Consider the following 18,899-nt stretch of genomic DNA (forward strand, 5'->3'; position numbering starts at 1 on the left):
TTGAATTTCTTCAGTCTTAGAGTGAGAGTTATTATTTTAAGTTACTCTGGGGGCCCAAGAGAAATCCTAGAGGATAATTGTTACTCTTCTGCAGGTCACTGAGTATCCTACCTTTGTCCTCAAGCTCCAATGGAAGATGACCAAATATTTAATTAAAGCCTATAGATTCTGCAGGGGGATTTTCGGGCCTCGAGAGTTGATTCAGCCCAGCATGTCACTCTCGTAGGCAGCTCTCCGGTGTCTCTGAGGGGTGGAAACCAATTCTCTGCTTGACTAACCCCCAAGGAAAGTTGCCCTATTCATTTCACTGTGGGCAGTTCAAGTGCTTAGAGGACCATTCCTTATTTTGAGCTGAAAGCTGTTCCTGTGAGACTTCTGCTCACTAATCCTAGTTCTGCCCTCTGCAACTACACAGGATAAATATAATCCCCTTTTCAGATGAAAGCTCTTAAGATAGTTGAAGCTGGTTATCACGTTCTCTAAGTCTTTCTCTATACAAGACACACGTTCCAAGTATGACATGTTATCAAACTCCTTCACCATCTTGCTCTGGTCGTCATCTGGGTTTTCATCATTTGCCCTAGTCAGGATCCAGAAGGAAGATAGAGACACTCTCAACATTTCCAGTAGAGGGAAATTAGTATAGGAGTTTCTTATATAGCTGTAGAAGGACAGAGGGAGCAAGAAGGCAAATGTGAGATAACTCAGACATTAGTAACTACAGGAAGGAGCTACCATCCCAAGAGCTGGAGAATGAATGACAGGAAGTGTCCCAGAGCCCAGAATCACAGGAGGGAGCCACCTTGGGGACCACCAAGGCTTTGTTGGCACTCTTGTTGAGTTTGCAGTCAACTTAACCCCTTATTTACATGAAGCAGGTGAGGCCAAAGCTATTTTTGAAAATGAGGGTTTGACTAAAGTTTAGGTCTCTGGTGAATCTATTGTTTTCTTTCTTTCCCAGTATACTGCCCCTTTCTTCTGGGAACTGTGCCCTTCTTCTTCTCTTGGGGAAATTGCCCTTTTTCATCCATGTAGCTGGGTTGTCAGTCACATGACCCAAACAACCCTGATCACAGGGCAGGGCACATGAGACAAGCTTTGAAACGTGGCAGAGATGCTGAGGGACAGATGGCCAGTGGAACTGAAGCTGTTGATGGCACTTTCCTATAGAAGCAGCGTTTGGGTTCTCTACTGATGTCCCTGGAGCTCCTCGGACCATGGGCCTTCCCAAGACCTGTTTGCTTTTTCTGCTATTGCATGCACTACCTAGTGTCCTTCCTAGCAAGTCCTTTCTTGCATAGGTCAGCCAGAGTCTATTTCTCTTGCTTACAACCAAAGAACCTGGAATAATATGCAGTCTTTACCTGTGTTCCCTATAGGCGAGAAGACACCATCTGGCTTGGTGGAGATCAATCAAATATTGACTCTAAAGCCAGCACATCAGCTATCCCTCTATCTTTCTGTCTTCACAAATATTAAAAGCACAATGAATTACTGCCAACCTAGAAAGTAAACTTCTTGTGATGTGCTGAAGAGATCTGTCTTTATGCGTTATGGAGTTCCAAAATCTGTGATGCAAATGAATATATGGAAATTAAGGCTGGAAAAAGATTTTGAAGTGACTACTTTGATTTGGTCATATCAAAATGTGTGCATCAAAATAGAAAACATATTTTTTCATTTCCTAGCAATGTGAACAACCAACATCTCAAAGTTTTACCCCATCCCTGGGTTTGACCTTACTGAACCTCTAAAATTGACTCAGAAATGGGACAAAGATTAGGAAGTGAGTGTGTGTGTGTAATTATATTAATTGGCACTTTAGAAAAATTTCTTCAAGTTAAATTGTTTTACAGGGCTGTCAAAATATCTTCAAAGTAGTTGCATCAAAATATCATGTATCTGATTTCTATATATCCATATGAGTCATAAAAAATGTGCCAAAAGTATAGTTTTTGCAAGAAGAGCATGCCCCCCCCATCATCACACACTACTTTTCAGGTGGACAGAATCACGTTTATCAACAGTGTATATATCCAGTCTTTCAACTAGCTAAGAAACCTCTTCTTTACTTAACCGTCATTCAGTCCATGTTTATCTATAATGTCCATAGGGATAGTGTGACAATGACTTCTTGAAGTCTTGACCCAGGAAAATGTTGACTTCTCTTGATAACCTCTCAATACAGAAACAAGGGGAGTTTGGTGATGTTTGTTTCATAAGAATCATGTTGGCATAAGCAATTATGTTTAAATTGCTTAATAGTTATATTTTAAATATTAAAGTATATTTACTCTTTCAAAAATGGGCCAGGTCTTGGTTTCCAGTAGGGAAATCATAAAAGGATGAGTCCTGGAAAGATCATTGAATGGCTGCTTTTCTTGGGACTCAAGCCATGACATGCTCGTTCTCTCAAGTGACCTGACTAGGGTTCTTGCCACATGGCCACTCGCCCCTCAGATGTGTTTATCTTTTGCTATGGGGGCCCCAGACAATATGATGGAACATTCTATGAATTTCATACTTATTGCCTTAAACCCTCAAAGATAGATGAGTTTCTGGAAAATATTAAGAAAAACCTTCATCTTTGAACAGCTCCCTCTGAATTGGTTGGATTATGGAGTGCAAAATTTGTAGGCAGAATGAATAAAGTGTTCCATGTTTGGAAGTATGATAGTTTTGCTCATCAAGGTGAAGTTTGGAAAGGCTTGGCCAAAAATAAGGCATGCCAAGAACAACTTCTCATTCCAAATTTGGCTCTCATTGATAAACAAGAGTTTGAGATTACCTATGTGGTACCATGGTGCAAAATAGAAAAACGTCCAAAAGGAGTCTATGAGCTTTCATCTGGTTATTTTCCAGATGAAACCTGGTGGGCCAGCTCTGTGGGGTGATGCATTTAAAAGGACAGTTGATGCCCATGTCAATATAGGCTGCACAAAACTGTTGGCGTTGTCCACCCAGAATATGGAGCACCCAGCAGAGATCATGTTCTTTGGTGAATGAGAGTGCAGATAGTCATGCAGCTGGAGACATCAATTTCATGAAGATCTTAACTTGCGGTGGCTGTTTGGGAAAACCTCAACTACCAAATGTCACATAAAAATATGCTTCTGATTCTCATTTTCACCATTGAAACAGTTTTCTACTGAAGTATGAACCATTTCATTAACTGCTGTAAGATGTGTCTGCTCAGGGACTTAGATTTGCCCAAGCGATTCTCACCTTTATGTGAAGGAGGTGGTAAGTTAGTTAGCTATGTCCCCTGCATTTTTGAAAGTCACCTCTGTCCTTTGTCACCACCACACTAGGAGATAGTTCTGTTCATTTCCCCCATTTCAGTATCTGTTATACATTAGAAATAATGGCCACTGCTTCATGATCTTGATTTTTCATTTGTTTCAGAATATCTCTTCTGTATTTTGAAAACTCTTTGCTTTACCACATTTTGTTATATTCAAATAATGATGTTACATTTCCACATCTGTAACAATATTTTAACATTATTTATATACAATGTCTATCTTTGCATCATATCTGTTTTTTTCTGAGATTCTTTGGCAATTTTTTTTGCCTGGTAAAGTTTATTTTGTGATATCAAATGTGATTCATAAAAATATTAGATCACAGATATTTCTTTACTTTGGTAAAGTACACTATTGTCTGTATCATTTGTATTAATTATGGTTTTCACATTATTAGTCACTCTAACTTGGAAAATAATGTAATTAGGTCTCAGTATTTAAAAAATTCAGAAGACTTGTTGGTTTATCTACTGAACTGTGTTCATTTATAATTAATTTTACTAATCTTTACTTCATCTTAGATCACTACTTAACAAAGGTACTTAGGACAACTATTTATTTTATAGAGATCTTTATGGTTATGGAAACGCTTGCCCTAAGCAAAGTCTACACATCCGTAAAAAAAAGTACTGCCAGGTCTTGATACTTTTCACCTTACTGTAACCGACCTGTTCCCTGTTTTGAAAAAATTGGAGAATGTTCTTATTCTCTAAAATCCCCCCAAATCCTCCAGCGCCCCCTGCGGCCACCCCGCACCCTACACCTTCCTCTGTGGAGTGGGATGTCATTCACCCGGACCCGTGTACTTGAACTCATTTGAGTGGCCAGGTTTTGTCTTATTATCTTCTTGCCTGTCTCAGGTTTCAATTTCCTGCTAAACATGTTTGTTCTAGCCTTCCCAGTTTGAAGATCCCTTTCCTCTAACTAGAGAAAGCAATAGAGAAGTTGAATTGTCCTGTTTTTCTGTTAGCTTTCAACATGACACCATTTGCCTCCAAGCAGTGGGCCCTTGCATTTCTCATTCTTCTTCCTGCCTGAACTCAGCTCTTACATTGACTTTTTAAGCCTCAGGGCACTCTGGTCTCTGTTTTTCCTAGTGTCATTATGACTGGCTTGCATTCCTTGGTTACATGTGCATCCTTTCATATTTTAGGCATTTCTTTTAAAATCTGAGATTATCAGAGAGCTCTCTGCATGGGTTTTTTGTTTGCTTGCCTTTTTAAAGGACACTTCCCTTTTTCCTTCTTGCTCAGTGTCATTTGTTCTTATTGACTGAATGTTTGTGTCCCTCTAAAATTTATGGGCTGAAGTCTACTCCTCAACGTGATGGTTTTTGGAGGTGGAGCCTTTTGAGAGGTGATTAGGTCATGATGGTGGAGCCCTCAGGACTGGGATTAGTGCCTTTATGAGAAGAGGCCAAAGAGCTAGTTCACTCTCTTTCCGTCATGGGATGATGACAGTCACTTTATCTGAGTGTTTATTTGACTATACTAGGCTGGTCATGCCTAGTGGTTAGTAAGAAGACTGCAAGTCAGAGCTGAAAGAGTAGAGGTCTCTGAATTTGGCAGATCTGGGTTCAAATCTCCATAAACCTGCTGATGATCTTGGACAATCCACTTGACCTATCTTACTTACAGGGTTAAAAAATTGGGTTAATCATACAACTTCGCAGGGATGCTTTTAAAATCATAAAAAATGTAAATTGCTATTAGCTCAATAAGTGGCAGCCAATATTATCACTGTCTGAAGAATGTTTTTGATCTTTTGGGAGACTTTCTTGCTCCAGTGTAGTGCTCATCTATGTGTGTGAGTTGGTAGTGTAGTGTGAATTCAAGTTACAATGGGTAACATTAGGGTCGAAGGACAGACATACCGATTGCAAATAGCGTACTCATTGAGCACACAAGCTCTGAAGCTAAACTATATGACTCAAAGTCCTGCTGTGCCACATATTAGCTTTGTGATCTTGGGCAAATGGCTGGAACATTCTGTGTTCCCATTTCTTTGTCTATAAAACAACTCTAATTCATAAAGTTATTAGGATGATTTAAATGAGTAAATACATGTAATTGCTTACCTGGCACATAATCCGCTCTTAATAAACGTTAGCTCTTATTATCATGCTGAGGATGGCACTATATGAACCCAGAACTGAGAATGTCAGAAGCACCAGCATTCCTGTGTAAACTAGAATATCTGAAACAAAACTGAGAAACCCTTAGAGATAAACAAGGTTGCAGAAAAGGAACAAAAGAAAGTTGCTGAGAAATGTTGACAAGAAATCTTAGATTGATGGGTCGTTCCACTGGGAAACATGAACGCTGTAGGAGGGGAATGGTTTCCGAGTCACAATAAGAGATAGGGAATAAGGGCATCTGAAGGTTTACCATCAATTTGCAGTGCATCTTGCTGACTCATTAGAGCCCTCCTCTGTGTGGGCGGTACAAGTGCCCCCAGCCCTCTTAGGGAACTGGAGGTGTGCACCATTCTCCAGAATGGGTTGTCAGTGAGCATATGGGTAGGCAGTTATGCATCTTTATAAATCCTTCTCTTCTCCTTTGTTTATTGGCAGTCAATCCAACTTTTAAAATATGAGCCCTCAAAGGCTAAATTGTGGGATTACAATCAGGGAGCGTCACAAAGAGGAGAAGCCCTTAAAACAAGGTCAGTGCCCTTCGGGACTATTCCCTAGACTCGAAGGGAACGAAACATTGCTCAGAGTTGGAATAAACATGTTTTCAAATGTGAGCAACTCTCCTCAGGGAGTGTGGTTGTGTGCCAAATGGAAAAAGACAGTTATCCCTCTCATACTTGCTCAGGTGGTTTACACAAAAACTGATAACCTGATACCCTTTACTTTCAAAACTTAATCATTTATGCACCCCAATGAATACCAAGTCCTTTGTCACATATGGTCTTTCTCACTCTTCTCTTTCAACGTGGTAGACTGAGCCGGATTCCCAAAATCTTCCACCATACCAGCTCATCAGTATAGCCTATGGTTACAGGGAGCGCGCTGGCACTGGACTATCAGGGTCTAAATCCTGTCTCCACCATTTCCTACCTGTTAACAGCTTAGCCAAGTTTACGTCCCGTGGGTAATAATAATACCTAAGCCAAAATGTTTTATAAGGATTAAATGCGTTAATACAGTGCCAGGTGCATAGGAAGCACTTAACACAATTAGCTTCATCCTTTGAGGGCTGTCAAGAAATTGGTGATTATAAACTGAGAAACTTTGCTTTGTTCAGGAATTCCTGTCTGTGCCTTCCATAAATACTCTTGTTTATCAAAAGGAATATCTGCAGTGGATATTTGGAAGGTTCTAGTCTATTTAGACACAGGTTCTATGAAAGGTTGAGTTAATTCAAAATTGTACTGACTCTTCAGAGCTGACTCAAAACACCATTTCCTCTAGGAAGCCTCTCCAGCTACTCTGAATTGGATGGTGAGGCCTCATCCTGGTTGCCCTTGCACATGTGGCCCAAACTTCATATGCTGGCAATCAGTGCACGTCACATTGTGTATTTCTCTCCATTGTTTCATGGGAATAAATCTTTTATTCCAAAGTGTATTGCCAGATCATTGAAGACAATATATGCTCAGTATTTTTTTTATATATAAAGTGAATGAGTTTGTTTCTTTTGTGTAATCCAAGCTTGGCATATAAAGGGCAGGCTGTGGGGTGTAATTTTTAAAAATGCACAAGTGTTGAGTCAAGTTGCCTGCGTTGGAGGCCTGGCTCCTCCCCTTATTTTGCTCTATGACCCTATGCAAGCTCTCTAAACTCTCTGAATCTTGATTTCTTTGTCTATAATATGATAATAATTGGGGGGGAATTAAATAGTATAAACCACATCCTAAAGTGCCTGGAGTAAAGTAGGTACTGGGCAAAGGTTGGTTCATAATCAGTATCTATGGACCCCTCTCCTCTCCATCAGTCAGACAAACTTGAGCCCCACCATCAGCCTGAGTCCCTAATCAATTGACAGCCAACCTAGTGATCAGTTTCTGATGACTTTTTCTATCAGCCTTGAGTTTTGGTTGCACTCCTAAGAATTTTTTTATGGTCATTCTCAACTCCCAGGTGTTCTTAAGCTGTATAATGAAAAGTACTACCTGAGTGTTTATTAAAAATGCAAATTCCAAGACTCCAGCCTGAATGATCCTGATTCTTTAATTCCAAGGAGAGGCTCAGAAATCTCCATTTCAGCAAGTACTAAGTGATTGCACCAGGTAATTCTGATGTAAGTGCTGCAGCAAACACACTTTGAGAAATTGCTAGTGAGGTTACTAGGTCCTATATATAAACTCCCCATCTGTTCTACACAAAAATGCCTCTAATCAGGAGTTCTTAGCCTTGGGCGCATGCACAGGCTTCAGGGCCCCTGTGAGCTCCCAGAAGTTGAAGACAAATCATGTATCTATACATTTCCTGAGGGAGAAGTTTGACCCATAGTTTTTGCTTTACCTACGTCCCTGAACCTTCTATCTCACTGCCCCCTTCTGCCAAAACAAAATAAAATGAAACAAAAAAGTTAAGAACTATATCTCCATGCTCCGGGCCATTTTCCACCCCAGCCCTCAGGGTCTATCTTTCTCCAATAACCAACTGGACAGAGCTGTGTCAACAGCTAGCCTATCCCCTCATAGACTGATCTCACCCCAAAATCTCATTGGTTTTTATTGCCAAGGGGTGGTTCTTCTTACCGAGTAGAGCTGCATACCATGGTCAGGAGCAGAGCATGTAGGTGTGGCTTATTCTGGCTTATCTTCAACAGGTATCCAATTGGTTTACATCCCTACTGAGCACAGGTCTTGGAGAGACCCTGCTAATGCTCCCTGTGGGGGTCCTACTGGGTGCCCAAAGATGGTGGTCCATGAGGCCTTCTCTGGGTTGAAAGTTCTCTGCTAACGTCCACTGTCAGGAGTTCTGTTTTTCTCAAGGAGCTCTTGAAGCATCTCCACAGGGGTCCCGATCACCTAACCTGGGGAAGGTCTGAGCCCCCTGTCGGCCTGATAATTCTCTTTCTGGGGAATCTGGCCATACTGCAGCTCCCTCGGGCACTGAGTTTAACCCAAGGGAAGATGTCCTTTTCTCCTTCCCAGGAGACAGAGTCAAAACAAGTGAGCTCCCTGGGGGATAATGGAGAGCTTCCTCACTTTCTGTACTCACAGATCCCTTAATTCCACTTTCTGTGCCCTAAGCATGTGGAGTAGGACCCACCTGGACCCATAACCATTTAAGTACCTTGTCTTCTAAGCCTTTTTCTTGATAGAGAAATATCAAAATTACCCCTCCTCCACCACTACCAGCAATGCCTGATTCTCCATTTATGAGAATTGTGTTTCCCCTCTAATGGGCTTCTGTACAGTTCCAGTCTTTCGGACATCTATAAACGGCTCAAGGGTATTTGCTCATGATGTCTGCACGCATGGGTTCTTCCTCCAGGCACAGCCTGTCTGTCCCAGTCTTTAGACTTAATCACCTCTGGGTTTCATGTTGCATGGTCCTTGGGGGTGAACAGGGGTTAGTGGGATACCAATGTGGCCAAGCACCTCTACCTGTTGGCCTTTGTGATATCTGAGCCCATACAAGTCACCACCTCTTTGGTCCCTCTTTGTCCTTCACTCCTGTGATGGAAGCTTTCCTGGAGAAGTCCAGTATAGATTCCTGTACTGCTGGTGTCTACCTTGCTGGTAAAAATGGCACACTGGGTCTGGAGATGGTGAAGTGCCTTTTGCATTCAGTCCCATCCCTCCAACCACTCTGCTTTCCTGCCTAGTAGCTTATTCTGTATGACGACCTTAGCAGCAGTGGGCTCTGGAAGAGAGCAGGCAAATATGGTGATGTAAAATGCTAACAACAGCAGATGGCAGGAAGAGTTTCCTTGAAATTCAGATGAGCAGTTGCTTCTCCTGGTGGGTTTTTTATTATTACATGTATTTCCATCATTTGGTTAGATAGGCCTATCCTTGTGCATACTTATCATGTTCTGAGATAATCTTGCTCTTAATATCTGTAACAGGGGCTGTTCGTTATATCACTTATAAATATATGCATATGGTCCCATGTGTAATTGTCAACTCACTTACATGGATACAGCCTTTGTATTTGGAGGGAGTGAATGCTCACCTTATCCTAAAGAATATGACAAGTTTCTCAGCTTTCAGGTTCCTACCAATCCTCTTCTTTAGGATAAGGTGAGCCTTTTGGGGAGCCAAAAATTATTGGCCCATTAATTGACTTCAAGTACCTTACCTTAGTTCCTGAAACTGATCCCCCTTTTACAACTATTGAAACACAGCATCCTTATGTTAAGCCATCCCTGCTCCTTCTGTGAACTTGCGATTTTTCATTTCCAACTTCCAGTAAGAGGAATCAATGTCCAGCAAGCTGTTTGGAAACTGAATTTAAATGATACTCATACCCTATACGCCTCCCCCACCAAAGTAGAATTCTTCACTGTCTCTGTTATCAGGAGCAGCATTTCCATTATTACCATCACCTTCTTGCTCTATATTATTACCGTTGATATTGATTAATTTCATATGTGGCAGAAATGGCATCATATTAGATATTTTTGACTATTTCCAAATCAAGAATCCTAGAATTCCAAGGATATAAAAGGATATCGTGAGGTCGTCTAACCTAATCCTCTGCTTTCTAGAAAAGAAATGTTCAAACCATACAGAAGGAATTTATTTTCAAACAAAATATTCTTTGTGATGAGATGGCTAGTGAAAGGACAGTGGACATCAACAGGAAGTTCAAATGAAACTTTTTTTTTACAGGATCTCTAGTTAGTAGTGAAGGACCTTCATTGCTGGGGAAAAGGCCATCATAGGCAATTTTTTGAACCCAGTGATAATCTTTCTATTGAAGAGAGATGTGCTGTGAACCTGATTATTTCTCAAAGAACTGTCATTTTCCCAAGAGCTGGCATTTTCAGCCTCTTGAAGAACACCAACCACTGTTATCACAACTCTAAGTTGAGCAATCAATCATGGGTTTGAAACATTAAAATGGAATATATAATTTCAAAGGGGATAATTTTAGCAAAATTCACCCTGAACTGAAACAGCTCTAGTCAGCCCTTCTCTAACAAGAGGGTCACTGTTTTCTCTTCTTAGCACTGACAGTTCCCTCCCTGCACTCACCCTGACTTCCCACCCAACCAGAGGAAATGAGGTGCCAGAGATGGATTTATGAGATTTCCCTGAAAAGAATACCCAGAAACCTCCAGAAAGAGGCAAGTACAGCTTACTTAGGAGAACGCCCAAGAGGGAGACCTGATCCCTCTTCTTGCGTTCCTATGCGGGGTGTAATGTCCAGAGTGGGGATAATACAAGTGAAAAAACTGGGCTGGAACTTAACTCTGACCCTATCAGATATCAGAAATGATACGACTTCTGCTCTGGAAACCCAACAAACCAGTTTAAATGTAAATTCATTAGATAATGTTGTCATGGCTAATCACATAGCCCTTAATTTCTTTTTAGTTGGCCAAGGGAAAATTCAGGTGATAGAAAACACTTTCTGTTGCACCTAAGTAACAGTCTGATTAGGCTTTAAAAAAAAAAAAGCACCATTTGGATCTCAAGAAGACAGCATTTGGAATTTGGGATGTTTTCAATGTTTTCATTGCCTGGGTTTGGTAATCTAGGTCCCTGTCTTCAGGGTCTATTATGACAACTAATAACCATTTTTTTTTCTGTTTCTGATAATCGCCTGTGTTATAGTTGGCTGATGTATGCTGTCCAGAGTTATAAATGCTGCTGTGCAGCCGTTGTTGTGTCAGATGTTAAGCAACTTGTCCTGCAACAAAGGGAAGAGCAGTGGCAAACCCTAGTTTTGCCGCAGACTACATTCTGTCGTCTATTCAATCTGTTAATCAGAAAAAGCTCAGCAAGGGTGACAATCTGAATATCCTAGATGAATGTCCTGCTGCCCGACTTTATCTGTCCTTGGCCAAAAGGGGGGACTGAGAGAGAATAAAGCAGCCCTGACAGCCAGGAACCCACTTGGTCCTGTCAGTGAGGCTGTAGTGTTGCCTGGCGTTTCCTGTCACTTACAGCTGGGCTGTAGTGTTCCCCTGTTGACATGAACAATTTCAGAGAACACCAACATCAGGCGAGGCTGCTAAGACAAGACACAAACAAGATCATTCCACAATCACTTCTAAACACAGACAAACACGTATATGTTGTCTCTACCACAAAATTGACCAAACAGCACTGCATCCTGGATGACAGAAGCCTGTTGTGTCTTTCCCAATCACAACTCTAGCCGTGCTCCATTCTTATGGCCTTCTAGGTAAGAATTATGAGGATACCCTCACATGGAATTACCCCTACTTCCTAACAGCATCCAAAGTACGCAAAGCCCCATTTCCTTGTATAATTCCCAAATGACCTAACAGAAGCCCAAATTCTATGAGATGCCCCTTCTAACACCTCTTACTGAGGTGCCCTATGATTCCCCATTGTGGGCATATTTCCTTATTGCAACAAGTCAGTACGACCAACTTTGGTCAATTGCAGGCGTGTTCCTGATGGTCTTTGGCTGAAGGGCATCAACGTCCTCTTGCACAGCTTCACCCTCATCTCATCCATCCTACTAAATGTACAGAGATCACGAAATCATACTTGACATCTTTTTCTCTACCCCATATTCCCCATCAATCACAAATCCTGATGATTGTACCTCGTAAATCGCTCTCACAACCATTTCCTTCTCTACATCTTCAAAGCAACCTCAGTGGTCCAAGCTACAAGCATCTCATTTTGTCTGTTGCAACCATGTCTAAACCGGCCTTCCTGCAGCTCCCTTGACTTTTTTTCAATCTGTTTTCCACACTGTAATCCTTTCTAATGGGAAATCTTAAAAAGTCAGTCTCATGTTGAAAGCAAGTTTAACACTTCCTAATGCTCCTAAAAGAAAGCCACAGTTACTTCATGGCTGACAATGACATAAGAAGTCTGACCAATTCTTGCCTTTTCATCTTACTCCTCACCTCTTTCTAATCCAGCCACATTAGCTTTCTTTCATTTCCTTGAACACCATACGCTTCCTGCTACCACAGGGTCTTTGTACATGCCATCTCTCTGGAAGTTCACTCTCCTCCTCCTTCACTTAGTAAATTCTTCTTCATCTTTCAGATCTCAGTTCAATTGTGTCTCAGGGTAGCCTCCTTTGACTATCCTGAGTAAGTCAGCTCATCTTATTTACATCTTATAGCACACACATCTCTCTGTGCTAGCACTTATCATAGCTGTAATTGTATTTGTACTGGTTGATTCTTTGATTAATATCTGTCTCCTCCATAAGACTCTTTACACTTAGTAGGTGCTTAATAAATATTTGTGCAATGAGTGATGAGTCCCTGCTCTACCACTGGTGAGCTGCCTCATTTTGAACATGTCATTTAACCTTATTAACTGCCAGTCTGCTTGTGCTGCCATAACAAAGTACGACAGACTAGGCAGCTTAAACAACAGACATTTGTTTTCTTACAGTTCTGGAAACTGTAAGTCTCAGATCAAGGTGCTATAGGGTTGGTTTCTGGTGAGGATCTTTTCCTCTTCCTTGCAGATGGCCACCTTCTCACCGAGCCCTCCCATGGCCTTCCCTGTGCATGTGTACATATATTTATACACATGTATACACATATTTATATACATATATACAGAGAGAGCTGGTGTCTCTTCTTCTTCTTATAAGGACACCAGTCCTTTTGGATTAGGACCCCACCCTTACGACCTCATTTAACCTCAATTACCTCCCTAAAGACCCTATCTCCAAATACAGTCATGTCAGGGGTTAGGGTTTCAATAGATGCATTTTGAGGGGGGCACAATTTGGTTCATAACTGTAACCCATGGATTCCTCACCTGTGACAGGAATAATTATTCAGGCCTGTTCCCTGAAAGACATTATGAAGGCAAAATGGGACAGTGTCTGTGTAAGCCCCTTGAAACACACAAAGTGCTAACCTAAGGGAGGTGGTAGGAGTCCATTCTTTGATCAAGAAAGATGTGGTTAATGTCCTTTCAGTGTAGGAAAAGTTTATAGATAAGAAAGCCTATACTTGGGTGGGGGTGGGGATTGTTTTAGTTCAACATCAGAAAGATAACAGGTAGAGCTGAAGTGTTTGACAAAGGGCTGGGTGGGCTTCTTGGAAATCGTGAGTCCTCACTCCTGGGTGGCTTCTGCAGGACCCTCTATGGAGTGGGAGGCTGGGCCAGGACTCTTCCAAATCCTCTTCCAACTTCAAGCTTTGTGCCTTGTACTGTGTTACACGTTGCTTTTACCTCATTAGGAATGGGCCCTGTGCTCATCTTCTCTGATCATGTATATTAGAGGTCAGCTGAAAAGTACCAGATAGTAAATAAGCATATTAGGCCTTGCAGGCTGTGGTCTCTGTTGTGATTACTCACTTCTGTCGTAGCAGGAAAGCAGCCTTAGACGCTATGTCAATGTATAAGTGTGGCTGTGTCCCAATAAAACTTCATCTATGAATACTGAAATTCAAATTTTGTATGATTTTTATGTGTCATGAAATATTCTGCTTCTTTTGATCTCCCCTTATCCATTTGAAAATATAAAAACCATTCTTCTCTGGTGTGGTTACAAAAATAAGCAGTGGGCTAGATTTGGCTGGCGGACCGTAGTTTGCCAATATCTGGTGTATGTTATTAACTCAGAACCTGAGATGCCATTAACTTCCTGGCTATCCTTAGACCAGCAAACTACACCGATTTTCAAGCCTGGTTGGAAAAGTCTACTCCTCTCTAATTTGACTCACTGGCTAGACAGAACATTTACTTTATTGTTTCCATAAGTTTCATTTTACTGCTGGCTGCGAAAAAATTACCCATTTGCCAGGTTATAGCAGCTGACGCTAAGGCGCATGAGCCAAACCTGCCTTTTCCACACTCCCTCTGCTTCTGGCCAGTCTTAATCCTGCCACGTTCTCCAAGCCCCTTAGCTGCTGCCAATGCCAAGCCCCCAACCTGTAAACCAGCCTCTTCCAATAAGGATTTCCAATCTCTAGATTTTAAAAACACCCCAATGCCAATGCCATATTTAGATTCAATTACAAAGCACAGACATGCATGTAGAAGGGAAGGGTAAAAAGTCACTGATGCTCCATCGGCAGCTCTTAGGCCGCTTGGCAAGAGTGCTCCAGCCTATTTAAGAACCATCGGTAAATGACGCTGTCACATTTTCCCAAAATATCCTCAAATTAGAGTGCACAAAAGCTTCTTCAAATGCTCAACCAGACATAATTCTTCCATGCATGTTTTTAGTGCTGGCAAATTATTTGGTGATCAAGAGATATATGGAACCTTAAACTTTGAATTTCCTCTTGGCTACTGAATGGTTGGCTCTGCACTCAAACCTTCCTCTCCTTAACAGATATGAGACTGGTTAGGGCGATGTCATTCATGCCTAGAAGTGACCACCTATGGCTCATGATATAAGCTTTGTCATGGGAAAGAGTGTAGAATTGCTTCCTGCTGGCCAAGGGCAGGTGGATTATTCTCACTTAAGTTTTGAAATTTTAGTCTTGGGGCTATCTGAGAAAAACTATCAAGCTCATTTGTTGATCAATATTTGTTGATCATTTCCTGAGTTCAATATCCTGCAAAACTCCCCATCAGATGACTGCATGCCCACTTCCTGATTTTAAATGTGCCAATTTATGTTATGAATGTGGGTGTGTGCCCATCTCAGGTATTACAGTTATTACAACCACCTGGAGAGTTTCTAGGGCAACTCTTTTCCAGTCACACCTCCATGATTCATTCGTTCCATCCAGCATTAATTCTGTCTTACACATTGTATTTATTCTTTCAGCAAGTGTTTTGATCATCCACCAAGTACAAGGGAAGTATTAGATATTGAGGATAAAAAAGATGAACAGACATAGGCCCTCTAAAAAAATGCACCTTTAGTTGTGAGGGAGTCAGGCGTTTAAAAAAATATCTCAATTCAGTGTAAGAAATGGCATAGCCAATGTAGGGACCAAGTGCCTTAGGACTAGTGAGGAAAGAGATTGAAGTTTGGAGGCAAGGCAGGTTACAGAAAACTCCAAAGGTGGTGTATGTACTGGGCTGAGAAGGATGAAGGGTCTACCAGGGAGAAAATGGGAAAGAATATTCTAGGCAGAGTGGATAGCACAAACCCCTTAGTATCCCCAGACATGATTTCTTTCTACACCCAAGCTTAATCACATCCTTACCTGTAACTTGCTTGCCTCATTCTGCTGCCCCCCTTCCTTTGTGAGACTTTTCTAGCTAGGCTGGCAGACAATGAACTTGAGTGAGTGACCAGTCTTCCACTAGACAGGTGCTATAATATAGGGAGGGGCTTGAAAACCAAGCCAACCATTTTCAACGTGTGAGCAAAGATAGGTTTCTGAGCAGAGAAGTAAGTTGGTGTAAACAATACTGCAGAATAATTGGCATGGCCGTGGCATATGACATGAATCGGAGGGAAGAGGCTGGGCGTTGGAACGTTGCCTAGGAGACTATGTTGGGGATGTACTTTCTGCCTCCTACAGCACAGCGCAGGCCACACACTGAGTGAATGATGGGCCCAGGGATGGGCTGTCCAGGCCCTGCTGGAGGGAGCATCACCTACTCCGCTGCAGCTCTGACAGCAACTGACAACAAGGCAGGGCCTTCGAGGAGGGTCTGGCCTTGCAGCTCACTCAGCCCTCCCGGGAAGAGCCTGGAATTAGTTAGCAATCAGGGAATTTGGCCAACACGGCAGATGGGCAGACTTGTGTCTGGCCTGAGGTTGAAAATGGGGTAGGCTGCCATCGTGATGAGCAGGGATGGGAAAGCAGGGGGCTGCAGGAAGGGTGCAGAGCAAGCTGCCAAGGTGTGGGTCAAGCAGGACTAACAGAGTTCCAGCAGCCTGAGCCAAGAGGAGAGAGTGATAAGTAGACACAAGGTTCCCTGCAGAACCCTGGCAGGTAGAAGAGCGTTATCAGGAAATACTCTCTTCTCACATAGAGGGGAATGTGTTACTTGCCAAGTCCAGATACTTCAAAAGCTGCTTCCCTTGAAGGTATAATCAAAATTAAGATGTCAAGTGATGGCAACTGCGCTACACTGCTGTTGAGCAGATAAATAGATTGTAAAATTGTTTTTAGATCCCTGGGAGACAGCGTGGGGAAGTGGGGGTCGGCAGACCCTGCTCTAGCCCAGCTCCTCTCCCCAGATTGCTGGGATCTTGGGCCGGCCTTTGAACCAGCTGAACCCCAGTTTCCCAATGTAGGAAAGAGAGCGGGGGGTGGTCTAATTCAATCATCTCTAACATTTCTTTCATATTGCAATTCAAAACATTATGATTGTGTTGTGTATTTTAGAGAAATCATCAAATTTAAAACGATGGGAAAATCTAAATTACTGTTAGTGGGAACAAAAATTAGTACAACTCATTTGGAAAGCAATTTGGCAATCTATGTCAAGAGCCTTGAAAATGTTCATACCCATTGACTCGATAATTTCCCTCCTAGAAAACTACTATCAAAAGTGTTCTGAAATTCAGAAAGAAAAAAAAACAAGTTCACTGTACTATTATTTTTAATAGTAAAAAATTATCCAGCAATGGGGGGGATGTTTAATTGATAGTCCGTCTAATGGATTATTTTTTAGTCATTAAAAAATGCTTATGGAGCACATAAAATGACAACTTTAAGTCATATAAATAGTAAATAGGGAAATTATTGAAGTAAGTAGGGAAATGTTTGTTATAAGATTAAGTTAAAAAAAAGAAAAACAGGATCCCAAGCTACATAGAGACTATAATCTCAATTCTGTAAAAAGGCATAAACATATTGGAAGTAAATATCCATTTTAAATGTTTTGGGATTATTGATTCAATTTCTTTTCTCTTTGTTTTCTTCTAATATTCTATAATAAGCTTGCATTACTTTCATGATAATAAAAACTGAAATAACTCACGTTTATGATTATTAGTTGGTAGTATGTATTAAGAAGCTGTCAGAAAAAATGGAAATAACCATAGCTATGGAACTTGGGTTGTTATATAATATGAAATGAAGTACCATGGAGCTCAGTGGTAGATGGGTTGCTGGAAAGGTTGCTGAACTCAGAGTCAAAGCTCTAATTCAAGTTGTGGTTTTTATATTTCCTATCTGTACAGCCTTGAGTAGATGCTCTCTCTGAATCTCAGGAGTGTTATCTGTAAAACAGAAATTCAGTGAATGTTTACTGAACACCTACCATGTGCCAGGTATTTGTGAAATGTAGTAGTGATACAGAGTTCAAGAAAACATGATTCATGCAAATAGATTCATAAATTAGTAGGCATCTTCATTGAGTCTTTAAGCTTGAGCTATGAGTGGGTTTTGGTTAAATAAGGACATTATCAGTAGAGGGAACAGCAAACCCAGTATCTGGGACCTACTAAAATGTTTCATGCAGGGAAGTGACTCAGTGTTGGTGTCACAGGTCTGTGTTCAAATCCTGACTTTGTCTCTTACTGGCTGTGTCGCTTTGGGCAAGTTGCTCAACCTCTCTGTGCCTCAGTTTTCTTCACCTTAAAATGCAGATGATATTACCTACATCTCACAACTGCTGTGACATTTGGGGACAGCTTTTGTAAACTATCTGACAAAGCATTGTCTCTCCAAAAAATATATCTTGGATGTATGTGCAACACATGACTGACAGATGCTAAGAGTAAATAAAAAACCAGGCAGACACCTTCCCTTGCTCTCCTATCTAGTATTGGAAAGAAGTTCTCAACGTTTTCCACGTGCCACATGGTCCCATCAGTTTTCATTACTGCGGTGATTGTGCGTTGATTTTCGACCCACGGGAATACCTCAAGGTGACATCAGATATCATGATACCGATCTTTGATATGCTGATGGAAAATGTCCCTCTCAGAAACTCCGCTGTGCCGCTTTCTGCTTCCTGCCCCAATGAGTTTTGCTGAGGGGAGAGTAGGTGTTGTGTGGATGAGCTACTATGGGGAGGATGGATGGGCAAAGGCCTCTGGGAAATGGGACGCTCCCAAACCCCCACTAGCTAGGACGGCTTTACCCCACCCAGAATGGGGGAGATGGAGGAAGAGAAAGAGTGAAACTGCTGACTCCTTCCAGAAGGCTCCTTAGAGACGGGGAGTAATTATGGCAAATGTTTCAGCAACCACAGGGGGAGGGGGGCGGTGGAGGGGAGAGCCTGGTTAATTATGGAACAGACGCCCAGCAGCACCTGGGGCGGACGCATTACAGGAAGGGAGCTGCCATCTCACTCGCCCCCCTCGCCTTTATTCGCAGGCTCCCGCGGCCCCCAGCTGCGGCTGCTTTAGTGGGGGTTTGCCTCAGTGGGAGAGATCCGCAAGTTCGAAGGCTTCTCCTTAGTTTCAAATGGGATCTCCCTCCCGCCCTCTCCCCCCTCCTCCCCCATTCTGCGTCCCCATCCTGACTCTCCCTGCACCAAGCCTCCTCCGAAGGCAGACGACTTTCATTGTTTTGCCTGAACGGGTTCAGGAAAGCGGCTCCAGACCTTCAGGCAAACGGGAGGGGGTGCTTCCAGGCCCCCTCTGGC

At 42.1% G+C, this 18,899-nt stretch overlaps 1 pseudogene; it reads left to right on the top strand.

The window, feature by feature from the left end:
• The first annotated feature begins 2,400 nt into the window (after nucleotides 1-2,400).
• LOC100069847 (protein NipSnap homolog 3A pseudogene) lies at nucleotides 2,401-3,159 on the top strand (annotated as a pseudogene).
• Nucleotides 3,160-18,899: the final 15,740 nt, after the last annotated feature.

Source organism: Equus caballus, chromosome 8 (assembly GCF_041296265.1).
Source record: "Equus caballus isolate H_3958 breed thoroughbred chromosome 8, TB-T2T, whole genome shotgun sequence".
Lineage (NCBI taxonomy): Eukaryota > Metazoa > Chordata > Mammalia > Perissodactyla > Equidae > Equus > Equus caballus.